Below are 16,118 nucleotides of genomic sequence, written 5' to 3'. Positions count from 1 at the left end.
AGGAAGGTGCGAGGTCCCGTTTCGACTTGATCCAAACTCTCTCAGATGGAGTGGGAAGTGCTCCTGCTCTGGGGAACTCGGTGAGGAGTAGCCTGAGGGGATGCAGTTGGGGAAAAAAAATTACTCCGGTAACGTGGGAACCCTCTGCAGAAGTTAGTCCGCTCTCACGCGTCCTGGGGCGCTAGCCAGAGTTACAATGGTCGCGGCTGCCCGGACTGTCACGATCGGAACTCGGCCTCTCCCAGCGGAGGAGCGGCACGAGGCCGCGGGGCAGCGGAGCGCCGCGCGTTCCCTCTGCGGGCGCCGTGCGCCGGAGCTCGCAGCGCACAGAGGGTTAAGGCGGCCGGGCGGGGGCCGGGCCGCTCCTCCCTCGGCTCGCCCTGACACAGCACTGCGCGCCGCAGCCCTCCCGTGGCCGCACCGCTGCGGCTCTCCGGGCGTCCGCTGCTGCGCCGGGACACGATGGTACGTGCGCGTCCCCCGCCCCTCCCGGGGGCTCCGGGGGTCGGCCGGGCGGCGGAGGCTGCGGGCTGCGGTCCGTGAGAAGCCCCTTGCGCTGTTGGCGGTAGTAGCGCTTTGTTCTCGGTCTGGGGGCTGTTTGTGGCTGCGAAGAGAGCTCTTCGGCCACGGCTGCGCGATGGGTGCCCGGGAGCGGGGTGCTGCCGGGGGGATGGGGGGGCTCTCTCTCGCGCTGCGGGGCTTGCTGTCCGTGCCGGGAGGTATCTCCGCAGAACAGTCCGCAGGAGATGCGCTTTTCCTTCCTCGGGCGCTCACCTCACCGGGGGTGGCGGCCGCAGGTGGAGCTCGGTATTTATGGTCAGTGTAAGGACCTCGGCCCGAGCGGAGGACCCGGCTGCATTCCCCGGCTGCTCAGCTGTTCGCTGCGCTCGTGCCTTCAGCGCCCGGAGAAGGAAGCATCGAGATGAATCCAGAAGAAAATCTGGAGAGGACGTTCCGCTTGTCAGGGGCTTCGGGGGCAGCTACGGCACTGTGCCCCACCCCGGTGGGCACCGCGGGAGAGTAGAGGGCAGCGGAGGCGGCTCCAGGACGCTGCCTTTGGGCCCGGCCCAGTGTCAGCCGCTGATGCTGAAACGTGGCTGATGCCTGATGGGAGAGGGAGGACTGATAAGGTGAGCTGGCACCGCTGGTTTGAGGGAAGAGATGTCCAGGGACTCTCTTGAGATTCCTTTCTTCTTCAGTGCTGCACGCTCACGCGTGAGCAGTCTTGAAGTAGCTGAGATCTGGCGTTGAGCTGCTCAAAGCTATGTTCTTCTGGGATGCCTGAGAAGGCATGAAGCATCCAAACTTCCAGCTGGGGGCAGGGGGAGGGGAAGGGTCTTTCGGAATGTGGTGCAGTCTTTCTAGGGCAGCAGGGATGTGCCTAGGAGTGAAGTGGGTGGGTGTTCTAGACTGCAGGGAAGTATTTTATGCCTTAGAAATGAAAACAGCAAAGCGCTGCCTTTTTCCTGGTAGTGGTCCTCTGTTATCTCTCACCCTGCTGTGTAGGACTGGCTTCTCCCATTCTGACGGGGAGAAGGTGCATCACCAGTGTATGGGGTGATGACCATGGATGCACATGCAGTGTTTTTGTAGGGTATCTTTGGCATCTATTGGAGTTGCACCTAGTAAGCATCTCACTAAAAGGATTAAATCATCTGTGCGCTACTGCTAAAATTAATTGAAGCAATTAAAAATAGGGCTTTTTATCTATGGTGTTTGGAAAGAGAGAAAAGCTGAAGCAGGGCTGGGTGTACCAGGCTGCATGATTGTCAGAATATCTTCTGATCTCTGTTCTGAGTGCTGCTTTGGCTGTGGGAGAGAAGTGAACCTTGTTGGCAGAGGGGGAGCAATTAAAATCTGCAGTGATGCCAACAGAAGCTTTCTTAACAGCAGAGAGAAGGGCCACCATGTGTGGGGGCTGAGAGTGCTTAGGCTGGACTCACAGTGATGTAGGAAGGAGAAAGGAGGGAGCTGGGACATATTTATCACAGTGAGCTTGGAGGGAGGAGCGTGGCTGCTGCACACTCGCGCACGCAGGAACACGCACACACACTGCGGCAAATTCTGCAGCTGGTGCCTGCTGGCTTATGACTGCAGAAAAAACAAGCTCCGGTTTAAACTCTGATCTCAGAGACGTGGCTGATTCTATTCTCAGTATCTCTGGTCCCACTGTGAGCAGTCCTGCAAGCTGAGCGCTTCTCCAGAATGACAGGGGCTCCTCTTTTTATGAGGGCAGGGGACTTTTCCCTGCCTAGGGTCAGTATCCTCTCTGTCTCCTTGACAGCTCTGTCTGGTCAGTTGCATCCAGACCGTGTGCCTGTCCTTATGCTTCCTTCAGCAAGTGACAGCTGTACAGTGGCAGGGAACCCTTTTATTCTCTCCTTCTTTACTTTGAATCATTGAGGCTGGGTTTTCAGTTTTGCGGTAGTTTTGTTCCTGATGAAATAATCCATAAGAGGAATATTCTGTTGTGTCATTTTGCTATTCTTCCTCCTGTCTGTGTTGTCTGCATTCCTTAGTGATGCCCTCAGCTGAAATGGGTATGAGTGATGGACCTGAGCACAGGAATACAGTGAGCAGTGGCCAGCACAGGCTGTCCTTGGTGAAAGCAAGGAAGCTGAGTGCATGTGAACCTGCACTGCAGAGGGTCTTATCCCAAGGAGGGAAGCTGGGCACGTGGGTGAGTGTGGAGGAGGAGTTTCTTGGTGTGAACTTCTATGGATGTGGCCTTGCATTCTGTGTGTTCAAATGCAGCGCTCAGAAGGTAACTCCAGGATGGCTGCACCTCACAAGAGTAACGGACAGGCAGCCAAGTAAGGATGCAGCAGTATACCTTGGTGGTGCACGTCAGAGATTTCCTGGCCACTTGTCTAGCAAAGCCAAGTATGCCGTGTGGGTTATCACAGTTTCCGTTGATGGGCAGGAGGCAGAGGCCTGCAGGCTTTTAAAAGAAGATGTGATGGGAATCAGAATCAGGGGTTGGAAGGGACCTCAAGAGATCATCGAGTCCAACCCCCCTGCCAGAGCAGGTTCCCTAAACCAGGTAAAGCCAAAAAGACAAGATGGCCTGGTTAACATGCAGGAACTTCCCAGTAGTGAGAAGCTCAAAATGAAGGGTGTACCTTCTACACATGAAGTGTTTGCTAGGCAAAAGTACGTAGGAAGATTAGGGAGACAGCAGCTACTGGGATGATGGGTAATCTCTGTGAATGGGAGAGAAGCGATAAAGTTATATACTAATGAAGGTATTGGGCTAATGTGGTTTTTAATTTCTTGATTGACTTTTTTTTTCCCATCTCGTTAGAGCTGCTTGATTGAATCATGTAAAGTTGAGCTCCTCGGGTAAATTCTGTGATCCCTCTTACAAATGTGCATGCTTTGTATTTGCCTAGAACAAGCATTTGTTTGCCAGAATATTAAAGGTAATGAGTTTCTGCAGATCTTGTGAGAATTGTGGGATAGGAGAGGAAGGTGATGCGAGTCAGTGCCTTCACTGGGGCACCGTGCATTCTTTGGCTGCCACCTGGGCAGTCATCACTTATGCAGAAGCTGTTCAGATTGCGTGCTTCCATCTCCAAGCGTGCGGTCACTTGATTGCGTGGTAGTAATGACTCATGGGATGGACTGTGGATTTTGCAGTGTACTGCAGGGGATGTGGAGGGGAGCTAGGGTTATTATAGTGGGGCAGTACAGTGAGGAAATGCAAAAACAGTCTGCATCAATTCCATGGCTAATGGAACAACTTAATTGTATATCAAATGTTACAGGAAATCTCTGCCCTTCCTAGGCTTTGTTCACAGATAAATGTGAGCTTTGGAGTCTTTAGCCAGCACATTTTTAAGCTCAGACAGGCCTCTGAGTCTTGCTGGCTCAATATCCCAAATGGATAATGAGTGTTCAGTTGGTGTTTGTGGTTTTTTGTTTTTTTTCTTAGTGAGGAATATACTTTGGGTCCACTTGTACATTCCAAAAAAGCATCATCATCCCTATTTCTGTGTTTTGGATGAAAGGAGACCTTTCTTTACTTTAGAAAATAAATGCTTGGATGGTACTTCTCCAAGGATGAAGGTTGAGAGTCTCAAATGGAAAGAGGATGTAAGTCACAGGTGGGGTAGGCTTTAATGTGGCTGTTATCAGTATGTCCTACTGAACATATCTCTCTAGACGTATTGTCCTTTATTGGCCTTCTTGTGAAGTCTCTTACAATTAACCAGAAACTCCTTCGTGCCCTGATTTCACAGTGGGCCTGGGTACGTAAGATTTCATGTGACTTTGGCATTCCACAGTGCAAGAAGTCTTTTCATGAATTTAATGAACTGTTGAGACTCTGGAGGGGTAAGTGCAAGAGAAGGGAGAACTGATCTATAGGCACCGCTCAGTGCGTTGGGAAATGTATTTCAATGTCTGTACTCTTGGCAAATGTCCACTTTGGTTTCTAGTGAAAAGAATATAAAAACGTGGTTCCATTTCTCACAATGTCCCACAGGGATGAATAGATCATGCTAAAAAACACGAAAGCATAACTGGCAAGTTCATCTACCAACTTCCAAGTTAAGAGATTCAGTTAAAAGATTTTGCCAGAATAGCTTTTCCACTTCCTTTGTTTCACTGGGATACAGCCATCTCGTTTGTGCTATTCTCTGCTAAGTGCTGCTGCCAAATTCATAAATAACTGAGGAAAAACCTAGAAGGAAAAGGCCCTTAATACCTCTGTTTTTAATGTTGCCTCAGGAATTTCAGCGTGTCATCAGATACTAATATTGATCTTGGAGGAAAAATGGACAAGCAGCCATCAATTTACCTTTTGTCTGACTAGATTTGTGTTCTGAAGAGCCTCCTAAATAGTATAGGAGGGTTAACTGCAGTACTTGGAGATAGCATAGAACACTCTACAGGTTGTGTAAGAAGTAAATTACTTCAAATAAATATGTGGCATCTTTTTGAAGAACCAGCTTGCAGGCTGATAGGTACGAACACAGAATGTGTTTTGACTCAGATCCTCACTGCTAGATTTGTATGGGAGTTTTAATGGTTAGGAAGTTCTTTTCATGCTGCTCATCCATATTCTAAAGCAAAGGCAGTCTTCAAAGAAATGGGATGCGTGGGACTGTGGAAGGATTCTGTGCCTGCGTATCTCTGAGGGAGCCAAACAAGTGTGGAGCTGTGAGGCAGATGTGCTCCTGATCTTGGTGGCCTGCTCCAGTCATCAGTTTTCCCAGATTTTAAGTGTGGTCCCTGACTGCACAGTGCAGCCTGCAAACTGAAAGATACCTGGATAGACTTGACAGCGTTAAGAAGAAGGGACTTCTGCTACAGAGCTTGACTTCAGTGGGCTCAGTGCAGGGCACACTGCTGAAGCTGAGCTGACTTGTCACTGCTATCAGACTTATCTCCTTTGCTTCTCTCAAGTGTTTCTCCTTTCAGTGCTGAACAGCCCTGCGTTCGTTCGCTGGCAGAATGGACCAGTGGCCTCGAAGCTCTGCCCCTTTGAAGTAACTTTCTGTATCGCATTCATTATCACTGTACTCCATGCTGTGAATCAAATCCCAGGAATCCAGATCGCGCAGAGAATTTATGAAGCAGTAACTAGGTCCAGGAGTGTGAAGTCAAAATGCAGCGAGGAGTGCTGGTGGAGGAAGGGTGCTCTTTACTCAAGCACTCTCAGAATACAGACTTAGGTGCTTTACAGCTGCTGTACATGCTCTGCAGGTGGTTTCATAACCATGTCTTAAATAGAGACTGCTTTCAGCAGGTCATCTTCAATACAATCAGCTGAGAAAGAAGAAAAGCTACTTATGACCTTCTCCTCGAAGGGACCATCTTTCAGTCTGTCTGGGGTTAGTGGAGCGAGGGCGACCCATTTGCGATGTTTTAAGGCGTGGTTGAGTTCCCCTGTTTAGTGGAGTTTAGGGGATTTAGTGGAGGCATTCAAGAAGCTCTACCTCCAGCTCCTCATGGACAGAGATAAAGCTCTTTTGTGGAGCTGTGTTCTTAATTCATGTGAATACTTTGCGCTATTTCACAGCAAAGGATGCAGGAAGAGCCTGAGTCAGCAAAGCTGCAGCAGGGGACAGAATCTCCTCTGGCTGATTCTCCACCTGGCAAAGCAAATGAGACAAAAGTGTTCATCTTACCCATTAACGTAGCTTAGCTGTGGTGTAGCTTCCAGCTGAGGGACATTTAACAAATGGTTAGAACGGTAACTTCTGAAAATAGACACAACTGCTTCCAAAGTGAACATCTGCCTTCAATTAGCAGTTCTAAAGTGGCTGTGCTATCAAATTGCTCTTTAGCATAAAAGTGAGACTGTATGTGCAATTAAAAAGGAGTGAGATGGTTGCTATAGTTGGCACAGTATAGAAATAGAAGTTGCCTCGGGGAGGAGCTGTAGATGGCAAAAAGATATCTCATGAGGGCAGGATAGGAACATACAGGCAAGTGACTGAAGGGAGTACCTCTTGGGGTATAGCAAATACCAGCTGCCTGCCATACCTTGAAAGGTACTTCTCTTCCATCTCTTGTCCAGTTGCTGGTTCACCTCCTTAGTGTTTTGTGAGAAGGTGGTCACTCTTTTTGCACAGCCTGTCCTTACCCTAAAGCACAGTCCGTTCTCCTGAGAAGTAGCACTATGGCAAGGGAAGTTATTAAGCACCTTCAGTTAGATCCACAAAAGGAAACCTGGATGTTCCTTCATGCACCTTAACCCTTTCCATCCTGACAGACCTAGCAGTGATCCTTCTGGGAACCATTCCAGACTTTTCTTCTTTGCTCCGCACCAGTTTGCGCCCCTCTTGCGTTGTGTTGATCTCCACATGAGTGGTTTTGACAGCCATTCATTTAATTTGCTGTGCTTTCTCATAGTTTTTAAAATCTGTTGCTTTCTAGTTCCTTCACCAAGTCACCTTATGAACCCAGTGACTGCTTAGTTCTGTTTATGGTTTTTGGTATTTTTTTTCCCTTTCTCTATCTTGCCTAGTGTTACCATTATCATTTCATCTCACTCTTTGAGTCTTTTCCCATTGCGAAGCTTCACATGAGGCTTCTCCTGTTCCACCTTCACAGGGCTTTATTTCAGTGTCCGTATATGAAAAATCAAAGTCATGAAGAGGTCGGAAGAGACATCAAAGCATCATCAGGTCCAACCTTCTGTGGGAAAAGGGAGCCTGGATGAGATTATCTAGTATTCCATCTGATTGCATCCTGAAAACTTCCAGTGATGAAAGTTATATAAAACATCCATATATATACACATGTATATTTATACACACGTGTATATATATACATATATATACATGTATATATAATATATATTATATAATATATAATATATAATATATAATTATTATTATAATATTATATATATATATTATATATATAAATCTCTGAGGAGGTTGTTCCAGCGATTGATTGCTCTCACTGTAAAAAGTTTCTTTCTTTCACTAGGACAAATGCTCTCCCAGTGCAGCTTGTACGTGTTGCCCTTTGTCCTCACTGTGCAGCTGTATGTGAAGAGAGAGCATCTGTCCTCTCTGTAGCTGCCCTTTAACTACAGTGAATATGGTGGTGAGGACCTTCCTGAGCCTTTCCTGCAAGGTGAAAAAGCCTGTCTCCTTCATCCCTCCCTTGTGGGTGAGTTCTCCAGCCCTTCCATCATCTTTCTGCACCTCCTTCAGTCCCTCTCCAAATCACCTGTTTTGAATTATGGGGACCAGATCTGGACACAACACTCTAGATGTGTCCTGACAAGTGCTGAGTAGAGGAGGGTGATAACATCTAGATATGTGATAGTAATCATGTTATACTGGAACTTCTCACACAATTCTTCAACAGTTCTTCTCTGCTCAGATACCACTAGCTTCCCCTTCTTTTCTAGGCATGGTTAATAATTCCCTCCTTTTATATCCTGTGCAGTGCCATCTGTGATCCTTTAGTAATCACGTGTGCTCCCTTCCATTGCTCCAAGGGCAGCATGTAGCTCTGCCCTGTCCCCTGCAGGGACTCAGCACACACATAACTATTGCTTCTTTCCTTCTAATGATCCACCAATTTTAATAGTTCCCCTAAAAATATATTTTCCCTTTGCTAGTATGCAGTCATTCCTCTTTCTCTGGCAAAGAGGAAATCTCTGAGATGGCTATTCAGATTTATCCATCGGTAATTATGTCTCTATCTTTATTGGTAGTGTTTGAAGACCTGAAAATATATAGTATATGGAATGGTTTGGAAATGTTTGCAGTAAGGATGCATGAGAGGCAAAATACTTGCTGGGAGGCCACAAAGCACTGTCTGATGCCAATTCCTCATCATTCTCAGCTGCTGAATCACTCTAGAAAGCTAAAACTACTGTACTTTGAGCTGCAAGGGGAGAGAGCAAAGATGCTCATGTGCAGTCTGGTGTTTTGGACACGTGTGTGATGCTCCTTTTCACATCTGCGCCAGTGATCATTTCCACTGTGTGTACAGAAGGGACTGACTTCAGCCAGAGGGGCTGGGAGCGGCCCTGCTCCTTCCTGAGCAGATAATGGCTCATCCCGAGGTCACCCATCTCCTGAGGGAACTGGCCAAGTGCAGCCTGCTGTGTCACCTTCTCTTGGGCTGTCTCCCAGGTTGCATGGGTGGACACAGACCTCCACGCTCCTGTTTCCTTAAAGCTTCTCTGCGTCACATCAGGAATGGGATGAAGGCATCACCTTGGCTGTAGGCATGGGCAGTACTGAACTGGGTGGGTGTTTGGGACAGTCAAGACTGTCAGGACAGACAGACTTTAAACTAGTGGGGTGTGATGATGCTGTTATGTTTTCTCCATCAGAATGCATGCTGAACCTGGTACAGCCATTTTTGTCTGAAAAGAAAAAGGAACTCGGATTTTGTCTGGGATTTTATGTACATAGATAGAACATCCTGGAAAGCATTCTCTCAAATGTTTAGGAGAAAGAAAGAGTGAAAACTGATCACTGCTATTTTAAGATAAAAAAGATTGCTTTTATCCATAATTTCAGCTGATATTTTGCTCAAGCAAATATTCTCTTGTGCTCTAAACAACTTGAATATTTTTATTTCAAAGCAAAATATTTTTTATGAGCACTTCATTAGTAAAATGATTGCCTTTAGGTAACTGCTATGGCAGCTTTGGAGTCTCACAGCCTGTGGAAACTGATGGAGCCTGCAGGCCGTCCTCTGTCCTTAGCACCTGAGGAGCTGCCCGAGCTCCTTTCCATGTGCATGGCCGTGCAGTGATGGGCTGTAACTCACAAGGTGAAGGTGGCCATTTTCTGCGTGGCTGAGTTCCCAGAAGCAGAAGCTGCCTGTTTGGTTCAGCCAGGCTGTTGCTAGCACTTTCTAGACTACTGTTTGTCCTCTAAAGGTCAAACCAGACTGAGATAAAACTGCTTGCTCTCTGTGCCACATTTGTGGCAGTTACTGCTGCTTTCACAGGGCTGGGCACTGTTGCAGAGGTGCTCTGCTTACAGCAGCTGCTTCCCTCTACCCCGCAAAAAAAGGAAATGACAATTATTTTTTTAATAGAATTTTCCAGACTCTTTTGTTTCTGGAATTTACCACAAATGCCCACCCCCAACTCAAAATCCTTTCAGCTTACTCGTCTGTGAAGGGATTTCTTTTTAAGTGTAATGAGGATTCTCTTCATGAATGCTCTGATCACGCAGACAGCAGGATGCCTATTGGGGAGCTTTCGTCATGCTGCTCTGTAGCACACTTCAGTTTCTGCTGCTAGGGATGTGGGAGCCCATGGTTAGCTTGTTTCTGCTTATAGCTGTGGAAGCACCAAAGCATGCACAAAGGGTGGGCAGAGCCCACTCACCTGTGACAGCTCAGAGCTGTTATTGCTGCAGTACAGCAAGGATGCCCAGGTGAGAAACAGTCAGCCTGTAGGTAAAGGGGCACTGAGCTGTGACTTTGCAGTCGTGTGTGTGGCAGCCAAAGCAATCTGCTGGTTTATTTTTTAATTCCTGAGCCCATCTGACTTACTGTCAGAGCTTCCAAATCTACTCCAGCTGGAGTTGGTCCTGCCAGCTGTATGCTATTTGGTTTGCTTGCTGGAGGAAGGAGCTTCAGCTGCTGTGTGCCCATCAGGTGCTGAGCTTAGGATCTTGCTTCCAGCAAGGATTTTTACTTCTCTCTCTGACTGCTAAACAAGTCGGGCTCTCTTGAGTGGGAATGGGTCTGTGTTGCAGCAGGTGATAAGAGGTGTGTTTGTACAGAGGGGATAGGAAGCAGGATCCTGCTTAGTAATCTGTCTCTCTGCTAAGGAGATGGAGCTTGCTGCAGCCATTACAGTTCTGGAGGATTTGTGAATGAATATATTGTTTTGTTTTCTCTGAATTGAATCCAGCTGGTGCTGGATCCTTTATTTTGCTTTGTGGGCACTGAAGGAGCTGCAGTTGGAGGTTTTGCAGCCACAGAGTGAAAGAGTCAGTGACCATCTCAGTGTTATGATTCTGTTTTAGAATGAAGGGAATGGCAGCCTTTCAGTTCACACTAGCTCATGTTAATTATGCAAATGTATGCCTTGACTGTCATCAGAGATGAACTTATTTTTTCACAGAGCATCAGGAAGACCGTGCATCCCAAGGTTCAGCCCATCAGATATTTGGAAGCGCTGGTGAGGTCTCTTTTCCAGGCTAAATAGTCCCAGCTGTTTCAGCTCTTCTCTTATCAGAGCTATGCTGGTCCTTTGACTGTTGTTGTGACCCTTATACACAGACTGTTGAGGTTTGGTGAATCAGTCAGAGCACCGTGACTGTGTTCAGCACAGCCTCCTTGAAATGTACCTCGTTGCTGCTCTGCCTAAAGGTGAGAAGGCTGACCCGATGACTGCTCTCTTATTTCATACAAGAGAGTTCTAAGTATGGTTTCTCCAGTTCTCATCAACAGAGTGACAAGGCCTCTGAGATTTGAAGCACTGAAAGATGAAAGCAAGCAAAGCAGCAGCTCTGCAGCTGTACTTGTTAGTCCTTTAGGCTAGCCCAACCTTTGCTGTTCAGTTATGGGTTTTCTAGGTGCTTTCAGTCAGAGTGGCAGTACACGTTACATACAAGGTCTGTTGGCAGCACAAGTTATTTATGCCTCCAGGGCCATCTCTCTGCTTCTAGGATCATCTCTTTCTCGGTCTGTTTGTAACATAGTGACCTCAGAGCACTGTGTTATGTTTTAGCCTAGATTGACCTCCCTGCCTAGTTGTCCTTGAGTGCTAAAAGCAGTGTCAGGTCCTTCATTATGGTTTCTTTCTTGGCATGCATAGGCAGCCCTGGGTGGATAATTCATACCAGTGCCAAGGTCTGTGTAGCTTTGCTTATTGCTTGGTTTCCTTGAGCAGAACCAATGCATACCCTTCTTAAAAATTGGGAAAGAAAAAAACAATAGACCTTTACTCCCTCCCCTTGAACAGAGCCTGCAAATCCTGAAATGTCACTTAGAAATAACTCTAGCACTTCTGCTATTGCGTAGCTATTGTTTGTCACCTCTGGGATATTACTGTGTAATGCTTTGTGGATGGTTCCTGCTGATTTCCATATAAGAGGTGGCTGCCCTATAGTAGAAGAGCTTTATGCATGCATTCTGTGGTCCTTCAGAATGAAAGGAACATTACTTTTGAACAATAGTAAGTAATGTGATCCTTGTAGAAGAGAACACCCCCTCTCTTTTTGAAACTTTCAGTGAGGTCACGAATGAGGCATTTATGTATGAAATTTTACATATGATACGCAGCAAGTGCTTTGTGTGAGTGAAAGGCAACTGATGCTGTGAGTCAAAAACTGAGACAGAAAACTAATTAGAAAACAAACATGTGGCCAAATCTGTGACACATCCAGATGTGAAATATAGGGGCTTCATTATTTTGTACTAAATACGAAGTTGATGAGTATGGTAATGACAAGAAAAGGAATTGGAATGAAAATAGAGGTGGCTAAATTTGCAGATGACTCAGTTTTTCTATCTAGAAATGACTGTGAGGAACTTATGCAACTAAATGGAACAGTCATCATGATGTCATGTTAAAATCACTGTAAAAAAAATACAAGATCAAGTGCACTGTAATAATTCAACCTTCCAAAATCCTTGTGAGAGCACGTTTAATTGCATCGTCAGGGTGAAATTTTGATGCTGCTATATACCTTAAACTGAACGTCTTTATTTGGTGCAAAGCTCATGTCAAGTTACACTGTGACAAAAAATATGATGGGGAATAATACAAAATAGGCAATAATGCCACTCTGTGCCACTCTTCTGTGTTCATCTGGTATTGATACTTGTGCTCTTACTTATCCAAAGTGCTGTAGCCGAAATAGAGGAGTTTTGGGAGTTGGTGATGGGTTTCCAGGAAAACTCTCCTTTTAAGAAACAAGTGGCAAAGACTAGGGTGTGTCTGCCTTGGTAGAGATATGATAGTTAGGAACGTTCTCTGGAAATATACAGGCATTGAGGTAACTGCATTAATTAGAATGTGTCTAATTGTGCAAAACAAAGATTCATTTGAAAGAAGGATTTCAGTATTAATGAAATTTACTCCCATGTACTGGGGGAGAGGGTATCTCATTTCATGTATGCAGTGAGTGAGCAGAATTTGAGTGGGCTGAGCAGGGATGGGGAACTGTGGTCAGATAGGTATGTTCATGTTTGTTTCAGGCAAGTTGAAGGCAGCAGTTTTCTTGAGCTTGAGAAGAGTATTTTTCATACAGTAAATGCAGATAAAGAGTTTTCCCATTTGCAGTGAGATCTCCAGGTATGCATTTTGCTATGATAGGGCTCTAGTTATTGGACAATGGCAATGACCCAGACAGAACATTTTCAGGTACGGTCTGCAATCTCAGTTGCAGCGCTGCTGTTTTCTGTTGCAAGTAATTTTTGTAAGAAGGATGCTCCAGCCCATATGTTTAAATCTTCTGCAGGCCTGTACTGAGGGAGCAGTCAGCAAAGGGCTTTGGGATGACTGGCCTTCCCTTGGCCACCATCCCTGCAGGCATCCAACTGTAGGTCTGAAAGGAACTCAGGAAGACAAGGCTGGGGGCTGCAGCCCTTGTTCTGCATTGTCAGACTTCTCCCAGTGCTGTGGCCCCGCACAGACACACTGCCCTCCTGGCTTGGTCTCTTTTCTTTGCCTCTTGTTGGCCTTGGTCTGTCACGGGGCTGTCTCTGAGGAGCTGAGGCACGGAGTCCTCTTCCCGCAGACCTCTCCTCTGAACAGTGCAGCCAGCTGGACAGAGCACAGGCTTCTGCCATCCTGATTTTCAGATGTCAGTTTCGTATTTCTGTATGTGTGGACACTGGGCTGATAGTGGATGCTTTTTCTCTGAACAATTGGAAGGAAAACTTCCCCACAGCCTAATGAAATCTTGAACACCTCTCCATACATCCTATTCCAGCATCTGACCATCCTCGTGGTAAAAATAAGTGTTCTCCTGTGCTCAGACGGAATTGCATGTCTTAATTTGTGCCTGTTTGCTCTTGCCCTGTCACCGGGCACCACTGAGAAGAGCCTGGCTCCATCTTCTTCATTCCCTACCATCGTGTATTTATAAGCATGGGTAAGCTCCTTGCCCATCCCCCAGCTTTTTTTTTTCCAGCCTAAACAATGTTCATGCTCTCAGCCTCTCGTGTGAAAACACTTTAGTCCCTTAATCATCTTCATGGCCCCACACCATTTGTGCCTTCCATCTGCTGCAGCTGCCAGCTCCATAGCTTGAACCCTTTTCTTTCAAGTATGAAGGGGACAGCCTCTCTATGGGGCTGGGAGGATGTGAGCAGAATGCTAACAAACCCTGCTTTGTTTGCCAGTCTCAGCAGTGACAGTTCAGCTGCTTAGGCTTGAATGACAGACATGGCAAAGAGCAGCAGTTTTTCAGTGCCTGTTGGTTCTGCAGACAGGCCCCTCCTGCAGCTGGTGTTGTCCCCCCCAGTGCTGCCTGCAGCCCTCTGGCTGGCATTGCCTCTGCAGCACTTTGGTACCTGGGTGCCTGGAAGGATGCCCACGTGCACCACTGAGCATGTGCTGTCTGAGAGCCCTTCATTTCAGGGTAGCAAGTGCTAACCTTTCTAAAAAAAAAAAAAAAAAAGGGACCCAGGTGTTAAGTTTATATTTTGCCACGTCTCCATGTGATTCCCATGCCAAGGTGTTTTTGCACTGCCAGGCTCTTGCTCTTCTTTGTCAGATTCTTGTCTGGGTATCTGTGACTCTTGCAGGATGGAGCAGCAGAGCAGGAATTCCAGATCTTTCTATGGCAGCAGTTCACGTAATAGTGCAGGTTTAAGGAAAACGAGTAAAACAAACAAACAAAAACATGAGAAGAATTCACTAAGGGGAAAAGAAAATTATTATTAATGATGAGAGATTTGGTTTTAGTGCTGTGCTGCTCCAGTGAAGGGTGAGTTGTCGCTCAGCTTGTCACCAACTGCCTCACAAAATGTTGTGGTGACTAAAGCTTGGGCAGCATCTATAGATCCCTCACTACAGTGTCTGCAGTGAGGGAAAATACTTCTGTTTTGGTGGGATAATCAGTCTGTGCCAGTGTGTGTGGAGCACAGCTGTCTGGCACAAGCCGGTGGTTGGACATGTCTGGCACTGTGAACTTCAGAACACACTGGAGTTGAGTTGCAAATTATGCTAACCCAGAGCTAAATTTTGTTTTGTTTTTCCTGAAAGGGTATGTTTTGGTCTTTCAGACTCATTTATTAAATTGAGTCTGAAATGTAAGTTGAAACCTTGCAATCAAAGTCATGGTATAGTGGAATTGTAGTGGAATTTTAGTAGCTTAAACATTGGTAGGCAGGTATTTTCTTACCAGCTTTCCCTTCCTGTTTAATCTCCAGGCCAAAGAACCCTCCATCACCGGAGCGATACTCTAGAGACAGTGATCCTAGTAAATCCCAGTGTGGACAGCATCGTGTCTGAGGTAAGAAGCAGGTTCCGATGGGTTTTCTCCACATCAGATTCCTGGCTGATGCTTGACACAGAAGATTGTGATCATCACATTTGGCACATTCTCAGCCATGCTACCAATCTGCTGTGGGATGTGATGACACCAGATGTTCTGGTTTGACAGCAAGATACATGCTATGAGCCAGTATTCTGCAGCAGAGTTTACTGTAACAAAAAAACACACAAGGACATGTGGTTCCTTGTGTCCCAGTCCTTTGGGACTTAGCCCCTTCCTGAAAGAGTCAGTACCAGTATGATTGTTTGGTGTTAATTATTTCTCAGGAGCTTGTAGAGGTTTCCAGCAAGCAGGGTGGAAGGTTTCTGAACCCTGAGCATTCTGTTTTTATGAGAGTGTGAAAGCACCAATCTGACATGGCAATGTAATGCCAAACATTTTCTCATAACCCTGGCCTACTCTCTTATAATGTGATACTGATCTGCATCAGGTAGGCAGGAGAAATGTCTTCCCTTTTCAGTTATTCGCTCTCCCATATATTGGAAACTTATATTTTGGCTATTTGTAAATAGTGTATAAGTATCACCTGGAACAGTTCTCACTCTTCATGTGGATGTGCTCTCCCTTTCATACTGAAGAATACAGATAACTTTTTAAAATGCAAGTCAGACAAGTGACAGTGCTGTCTTGTGGCAACAGGTACGCTCACTGGTGTGTGATTCATCAGCCCACAAACTACTGATCTTCTGCGGTCAGAGCTCAGACCAGGAAGGAGACTTGATCCTGCAGACAGGGACCTTCACTTACCAGAAGTTTGCTGAGATACTTTCAGAACCAGAGGTGAGTAAGCAGTAAGTCAGGATGTGCCTTCCTGGTCACAAAGGGCACAATTCTGTGCAAAAGGGCTCACAAAGGGCTCAGCTAGGTTGGCTGAGGCTTCAGGCAACCTGATCTGGTGGGAGATGATCCTGTCCATGGAAGGAGGGGTGGACTAGATGAACTTGAAGAGTCCCTTCCAACCCCAGCCATTCTGCAAACTCCAGTAAAACTATTGTGTGTCTTAAATAACCCATGGGATAGTCTTGATTCATTCCCTGGTTTAAGTTTTCCAAGATGATAAGCATGGGTGACGCCACCTTGAAGTGCTCAGTTTGAGACATCCTTCCATACCAACTCTGCAGTGGACAGACACTGCAGATTTCTAATGCAGGTCTTCAAATACCTGTG

The 16,118-nt window shown here is 46.4% G+C and overlaps 1 protein-coding gene across 1 annotated transcript in view; it reads left to right on the top strand.

Moving 5' to 3' along the window:
• The first annotated feature begins 404 nt into the window (after positions 1 to 404).
• MAP1A (microtubule associated protein 1A) overlaps positions 405 to 16,118 on the top strand; it is a 29,852-nt gene continuing 14,138 nt past the window's right edge. Inside the window, exons 1-3 of the mRNA XM_065734169.1 lie at positions 405 to 465; positions 14,827 to 14,909; positions 15,591 to 15,731. The gene's annotated coding sequence lies outside the window, so the exon portion shown is untranslated. The remainder of the gene's footprint in view (positions 466 to 14,826; positions 14,910 to 15,590; positions 15,732 to 16,118) is intronic.

This window comes from Cyrtonyx montezumae, unplaced genomic scaffold, assembly GCF_038088225.1.
Source record: "Cyrtonyx montezumae isolate F1298 unplaced genomic scaffold, pur_monq_1.0 scaffold_17, whole genome shotgun sequence".
NCBI classification, from domain to species: domain Eukaryota; kingdom Metazoa; phylum Chordata; class Aves; order Galliformes; family Odontophoridae; genus Cyrtonyx; species Cyrtonyx montezumae.
Note: the sequence above shows the minus strand (reverse complement) of the source record. Positions and strands in the feature narration are given on the sequence as shown.